We start from the raw sequence: 7,336 nt of genomic DNA, 5'->3' as shown, positions 1-7,336 counted from the left end.
TTCTGAAAGGCTCATAAAGAGCTTGCATTGCATAGAACTAGCATACCCAAACGGAAATGTAATATATGATATAAATATTGCTCTATATCAAGAGTGGTATGGCCGTATAAGGCGATATAATTTTAACATACTGTACATACATGGGTTTCAAATACGTACTCTGGGTAGATGAAATTATATATATATATATATATATATATATATATATATATATATACATATTACATAACGTTTAGCAAAATTTTTTACTACACAACACTGCAATTAAGCATTTAAAATCAAGTTTTTCAGAAAGAAGTATAAAAAAGTTTTGACATTTGGCTCAACATAAAGCTTAAACAACCCCTGTCCGATAAATGTTTAATCCGTAGGAACGAAAAACGGAGGATGGCATAAGGATGAGAGGGAGGTAGACATAAAACATGAGAGATGAAGAGGCCCAGTGCTAGCTAAGAGGATTAATAGTCATACGTTGGCATGGAGACGAAGTTGGCCACACGATTAGACAACCTTGCTTTTATTGTATCAGCCACTTCTTTACAGAGTCTGATGAGTGAGCTGTCGTCTGAGAAAATCCAAGGCAGGAAGTGCAGAAGGAATGAAAGAGGAACGCATAAAACACTCCAGCGGTCTGAGAAGTCTAAGAAGTCAGACACATCTCTTTCAGATCCGGTGCTTCGACAGTTACAGAATCTTTCCCCCTCCCTTCACCGAGTCATTGTCAGTGCCGCCTGGATCTCTAAACAGTCACTCACAGTACTTTTGTCTCTGGGCTGGATAGATCCTCTGACATCATGGCGGTTACAGCTGAGCGCTCATTGATGAACTATCCGTGCACCATCTCAACCAGCCCTCACACAGATCAAAAGGGTGCTTCTACTAAATACTGAGCAAAGGGTCTGAATACTTAGGACCATGTGATATTTCAGTTTTTCTTTTTTAATAAATCTGCAAAAATGTCAACAATTCTGTGTTTTTCTGTCAATATGGGGTGCTGTGTGTACATTAATGAGGAAAAAAAATTAACTTAAATGATTTTAGCAAATGGCTGCAATATAACAAAGAGTGAAAAATTTAAGGGGGTCTGAATACTTTCCGTACCCACTGTACATGAACAGTACACACACAACTTTATGATGCTATTGAGAAAATATGCACTGGGGTTTAGAGTGATTTTATTTTACCTTGAAAGGTTAATAGTCATATTAATGCAGGATGAGTTGAATAATCAGACTTCTGTGCTTGTTATGTTCAGCTGAAGAGAAAAGGCCTCACTATATGACGTATGAGTGTCATTGTTTTTTTTTAATCCTCATTTATTTTGAGTATACTTGAATGCACATTTCTGAGCAAAGCTTTAGCTGTGGATTCCAATATTGCTGTCATCCAATTTAAAAAGACAATTAAACAAACGTATCACTGATATGTACCTTATTTACCCTGAAATGGTAAATTACTATTTCAAAAGTACATATTTATATACTCAAAGTGTATATATTAGTAACTTTGAGGGTACTGCCTCAGTGACAGTGACAGTTTTGTACTTTTTGATCATGATCATTTCCTTTCCTCACTTTGATGTAATGTATAATAAAATATTACAATTATTTTATATATTTCTTTTAAATATTTGTCTTTTTGCAGATTACGTCATTACACCAGTAGGTGGTGGCAAAGGGCTGTCTTTACGAGTGAGTCACTGATTCTTTCATTCAACCAGTTCATTCAAAAACACTGATTCGTTCCAACCAAACGCCACTGCTGTGTGTTGCATACATTATGCTGCAGCTATTTGGAAATATTTCCATTATTTCCAAATATTTCGAGCAGAAACAGAAAAAGTAACTGACAATGTTACTCAATCTTAACGTCTTTTAACTGTTGTACAAAAGCCATAATACATAATAATGAAACTGATCTCGTCCAAATACTGCTTCTGACTGACGGTCGTCACGACAGCTGCTGTGCCCTGCGAGATGCCAAGGGTGCATCCCCTTTCCTAGGCACCCTCACTGGGTTCTGGCAGGCAAGTCCATATACACACATATTAGCTTTGACACACACATACTGTCTCCCACTGGTAGAAGGTACCCTCACTACGCTTAAATGTGCCACGCTGGGCCCGTGGCATGCACACGTGTGTAACGTGCATCCACGCTGTCTTCTCACTGTGTGCAGATAATAACAAATAGTTCTCATGCAGTCGACCCTCAAACCTCCCCAGCACTACCTGTAACATGTCTCTCACAGAGCCGTATGTTTCACAGTATGGAAAAAATGTACTAAAGTGCCATACGCCTGGACAAAAGAAGGACCTTGAATGTCTCTCAGCTTCTTTATGAAGTTCAGAGTTTCTGAAATCTTTGCCGAGCCAAGTGGCTGCTGACTGTCTGAGGCATCGCAAGGCCACTAAAGCAAATCCTGGTGCCGACTCCAGTCATAAAGCAAACAAATAGAGTTGCGCTGCTGTCAAACCGAACATTTCTCAGACAGTAGATTGTCTATACTCAAATCAGTTCAACGTCGTCTCATAAAATCTGTTGCCATGACACTTCCGCAGCCATAAATCACAGTTAGTCATTCAGCTGTTGATACGAAATGGAGGATATGGAGATGTTGTGAGGCCTGCACTTTGTTTGCACCTAGTTAGAAAGAGATGGTTTTATTTACAGCCGTCTGATGAGCGGCTCGGTTATGATTGTTAGACGACATGAATAATGGCTTTGAGAAAGTAGACAAATGGAGGAAAAGATAAATAAAGACATCAACAAACAATGAGGCATCAGTGATAGTATGATTACATTTGCCGGGCAGACGCCAGTGCAACATTTATTCTCCTGAGAGACAGATAGCAGGAGGGAGAATGAAAGGCGACATGTATCCGAAATTGCCATTATTACAATTTTTGACAGACAGCTTAGTTTTTTTAACTCGAGCAGAGTTATTGGTTTGCTGGGTAGGCAACAAAAAAGCTAAATAAATAAAAATATGGGGAGAATTTATCCCCTTTATTTGCTTTGCTTTATTCTGCGGCATGCTTATTTGAATGCCTGGAAATAAGCAAATCACGCTGCAATCTCTCTTCACTCCTTCTGAGTCTCAATGTATTCCCTATCTCTCTCTTTTCACGCTGTTTGGTGTGGGATTAGAGCTCTTGAGCTATGTTTAAATGGTGTTTATGCAAATAATCACTAGCCTCAGCACAATTATTTAAAGTGCTAACAACAGAGAAATGCATCTCGCTCAGGCTGACAGCAGTCACACTCCCACTTACTGGGGCCATCTGCCTGTGGCGGAACACACTTTTTAATCTCTTTTGCTGTTAAAGGTTGCCCAATATATTTTTTTGGAGAAGTGCTGTGTTGATTATCCCCATGAGTCGTCATTGTTAATAATCAGAACGAGGTTGGAGGCCTCGAATCTTCCTTGATTTTGGGCTTTTGAAGAGTTGCTAATTTTAATTTGAGTTTTTTTAATTTTACCATATTATTTTTGAGGATGTGTAATTTATTAAACCAGCTGGCTGGGGTGTGCAGGGATCACTGTAAGCAGATGGTTAACTGTTGTTTATATCACCGTATTACTTTCAATAATAGATAATAGACAAATAGACGGTAATGTTGTCCAATTGTCCAAAATTGTCCTCTTTTTTTGTTGTTGTTTTTGGGAATTGGCTGGAAAGCACACTGGAATAATTCTAATAGGCCGAGGACAAGATTTATACCAAGGTGTGCAATGTTGCCAGGGTCTAAATTTAACATTTGCCAAGTGCAAGAAAAAAAGGCTTTGGCAAGTAAATAAAACATACAATGCAGTTGGATGGTAACATCATTAAGAACTGCAATTTAACATAGTTAACACTGAATAGAACAAAATATATAATCTGATCCTTATTAATGGAACTGGTGTGAACAGTTTGTATGTTTTAGTTTTGTTTTAAAACCATCTACAAAAGAAAACATCTGTCACAATTCAAATATATATATATTTTTTATCTTTGTTATCTTAGAAGAAAATGTATCATCAGAAATTCACTTAGCATGCCTATTTTTTAAACTCCAGGTGGTTACAAATGTGTGGATAGCAAAAATGACAATATGAGAACACAATGAGTCTTATATAATAATAATAATATTTGTTGTTATTTATTTATTTATTTATTTATTTATTAGTAATGTTGATTGCACTAGACACATTGTTATGCTGTGGATGTTGTGCTTTTGATTTTTGACTCCAATATGAATAATATGAATAATTACTGACCTATACTTGTTACTTTTGAACGGTACTGTAAATATATTGGCAATATTATTATCACAGTTTCCACAAAAAAATAAAAATAAAATAAATAGCAGCACAACTGTTTTCAACATTGATAATAATAAGAAAAGTTTCAGCGCCAAATCAGCATATGAGAATGATTTCTGAAGGATCATGTGACACTGAAGACTGGAGTAATGGCTGCTGAAATTCAGTTTTACCATGACAGGAACAGGTTACCTGTGATTTACCTGTAATTCAATTTTAAAATACTCAAATAGAAAACAGTTATTTTACATTGTAATAATATTTCACAATGTTACTGATGTATTGCGTTTTTGTTCAAGTTTGTGAGCAACTTCTTGTGGTATTGTATATGGTAGTGTACCTATTTTTTTTCCTCTTCCTGTCTTTTTTTCTGTTGTTTATTTTAACACTTTGTTTTGTACCTGTCTACTAAAAGTTGCTAATCGTAGTCAGGCAGACTTAAGTAGCATTTTTGAAGACTGGAGTGTAAACCCTGTGCACATGACTCCAGGGTGACTCCATCTTTAGTATCAAACCTTATTTTCGCAGTGAAAATCACTGGATTGCGAGGGGTGGAAGGGCTCCCGTGGCAAGAACAACAATGGTACATCACGTCAGGAGGTAACCTCTGACGCAGGTGCTCATGGGAAGGTGCTAAACGAGTGCAGTGGCAGGCTGTGAGCCTCATTAGGCCCAGATGCTGCCCGACACACTCACGGGCCTGCATACACACACTTAGACAGATGTCGAGGTGGCAGAGGTGAGGACCAGGATTAGGGAAGGGCTCTTGTCTCAGTGATTTAGATCTGAGAAAACAGCTTGAGCAAGGCCACTAAAAGCCCTTTTGGGTGCACCTGAAGCCATAAACCACTGACTGTGTGTATATATGTGCACCCATAAAAACATCTTGACTCCTTTATAGTAGAAGTATGATCATGTTCACGATATAAATTATTGTATTCATATTCTTTTTTTGTTGTTGTTGTTGTGCAGAAACGTCTTGTTTCTTTACTAGTGTGTCAGTAGGAAATATCAGTTTACATTTCCAAACATTCATTATGCCATTAATTGTAATAATCCAGTGAGATTTTTGTTTGCACAAGGAGTCTGACAACAGCCAGTGCTCCACACGGAGATCTGATCTCATCATCATCCAGTCTGTCTGGAATGACATGAAGAAACAGAACAAACTTAGACTAAATCCAGAAGAACTGTGGCAACATTTCCAAGATGCTTCAAGAAACCTACCTGCAAAGCTACAGTACTGTTAAAAGTTTTAGACACTTGTGCAAAAATGCTGTAAAATGACGATGCTGTCAAAATAATGGCATAAATAGATTTTCTTTATCAATTAACTTCTATTAACTCAATTAAATCAACATTTGGTTTGACCATCCTTTGCATTTAAAGCAGCTTTTGCCCTAGGTGCACTTGCGCATAGTTTTTCAGGAAGCTTTGCAGGGAGGTCTCTTGAAGCATCTTGGAGAGAATGCCACGGTTCTTCTGGATTTAGTCTGTCTCAGTTTGTTCTGTTTCTTCATGTCATTATGTCAGGATGATGATGAGATCAGATCTCTGTGTGGAGAACTGGCTGTTGTCAGACTCCTTGTGCAAACAAAAAATCTCACTTGATTAATACAGAGTTCTGGCATGAAATTCTAGTTGGTGCAGTCCGATAGGTCTAACTCAATCTGACCTAATGACATCATCACATGGCACAGCTGATTGGTTCTCTCCTGTATCGGTAGCCAATAAGCTCGCTGCTCAACATTCAAATATATGACTAGTGTTTGCCATAGCAGTTGCAGCTTGCTTCAGAAACCCTCCACCTTCCCCAGCTCCACCTGTATAGATCTGCTACGAGGTGATTCGTGTATGCTATATGGGGGTTATTTCATGTATGTTATATTTGCAGCAGCAATATTTCTTACATGCTCACAGCAGCATGTTGTGGATGTATTGGCAGTAGCAAGTCTCGGTACTTGCTCTGCCACAGCAGCAGAGTAGCAGATCTATTCCGCCAAGACCAAATACATTAACATTGTCATGTACATTACCATGCCAATCCCTCCAAGAGTTGTCATAACAGAATTACAATTAATGGCAAAATGAATGTTTGGACCCCTACTGACACACTTTCCTTATTGTTGAGCCCTGTGCTGGAAAGATAGTTCACCCAAAAATGAAAATTGTCATCATTTACTTAACCTCAAGTTGTTCAAAACCTGTAGGAGAGAAAAAAAAAGTGGATATTGGAAACCAAATAGTTGACAGTAGCCATTACCTTCCATAGTATGGAAAAAATACTATGGAGGTCAAGTGTTTGATCACCAATATTCTTCAAAATATATTATTTTGTGATCAACAAAAGAAAGAAATTCATACAGGTTTGGACCAACATGAGGGTGAGTACATTTTTGGGTGAACTGTCTCTTTAAGATAAGTTTAAATGTTTCTAAATAAATCTCACAAAATCAATGAAAAATACTTACGTAACTTGCACACCTTACACCTGCGCATCAAAAACGATGGGTCAGCAGCAGGCAGCCCTGAATACAAAGCCAGAGCGTTGCCTTTAATGCAGTGATAAAAAGTCTGTGTCTGTATTAGTGACATGCGGGATTCGTAAGGCACACACTGGTCTCTGGACAGATTGCAGCAGCTGGTGTTTGTGTCAGCAGGGTACAGTGAAGCAGTGGCTGAAACTGCTACTGTGCAGTGCCTCATTGCCTACTGATGAGATGAAATGTCAGTTGCATTTCTCCTGCTGATCTGCACCCGGTAGGCAAGCTGTGCCTACTGCGTGAGGAGTCTGTGTCCTAACATTGTGCGAGACCTCTGGATCAGTCATTGGCTGTAAAAGCAGCGTGGGCCAGCAGGAACTGTAGTGGGAAAAGATCTTAGATGCTCTTGCTATATTTCGTGCAGAAAATGAGTCAATTTCAACGTTGTATCTTAGCAATGAGTAAAGTGGATTGTGTGGAAACTTTCTGGGGACTTTTTACTTTTTTAGTTTTGTGTTTTTCCTGGACATATTCATTCTATATAT

At 38.3% G+C, this 7,336-nt stretch overlaps 1 protein-coding gene across 2 annotated transcripts in view; it reads left to right on the top strand.

Moving 5' to 3' along the window:
• The window catches only part of LOC107680965 (protocadherin-1-like), a 182,433-nt gene that overhangs the window by 147,352 nt on the left and 27,745 nt on the right, over window positions 1-7,336 (top strand). The gene's annotated exons all lie outside the window — the stretch shown is intronic.

This window comes from Sinocyclocheilus anshuiensis, unplaced genomic scaffold (assembly GCF_001515605.1).
Source record: "Sinocyclocheilus anshuiensis isolate Anshui unplaced genomic scaffold, SAMN03320099.WGS_v1.1 scaffold20, whole genome shotgun sequence".
Lineage (NCBI taxonomy): Eukaryota > Metazoa > Chordata > Actinopteri > Cypriniformes > Cyprinidae > Sinocyclocheilus > Sinocyclocheilus anshuiensis.
The sequence above is the reverse complement of the archived record's forward strand: the minus strand, read 5'-3'. Positions and strand labels throughout refer to the sequence as shown.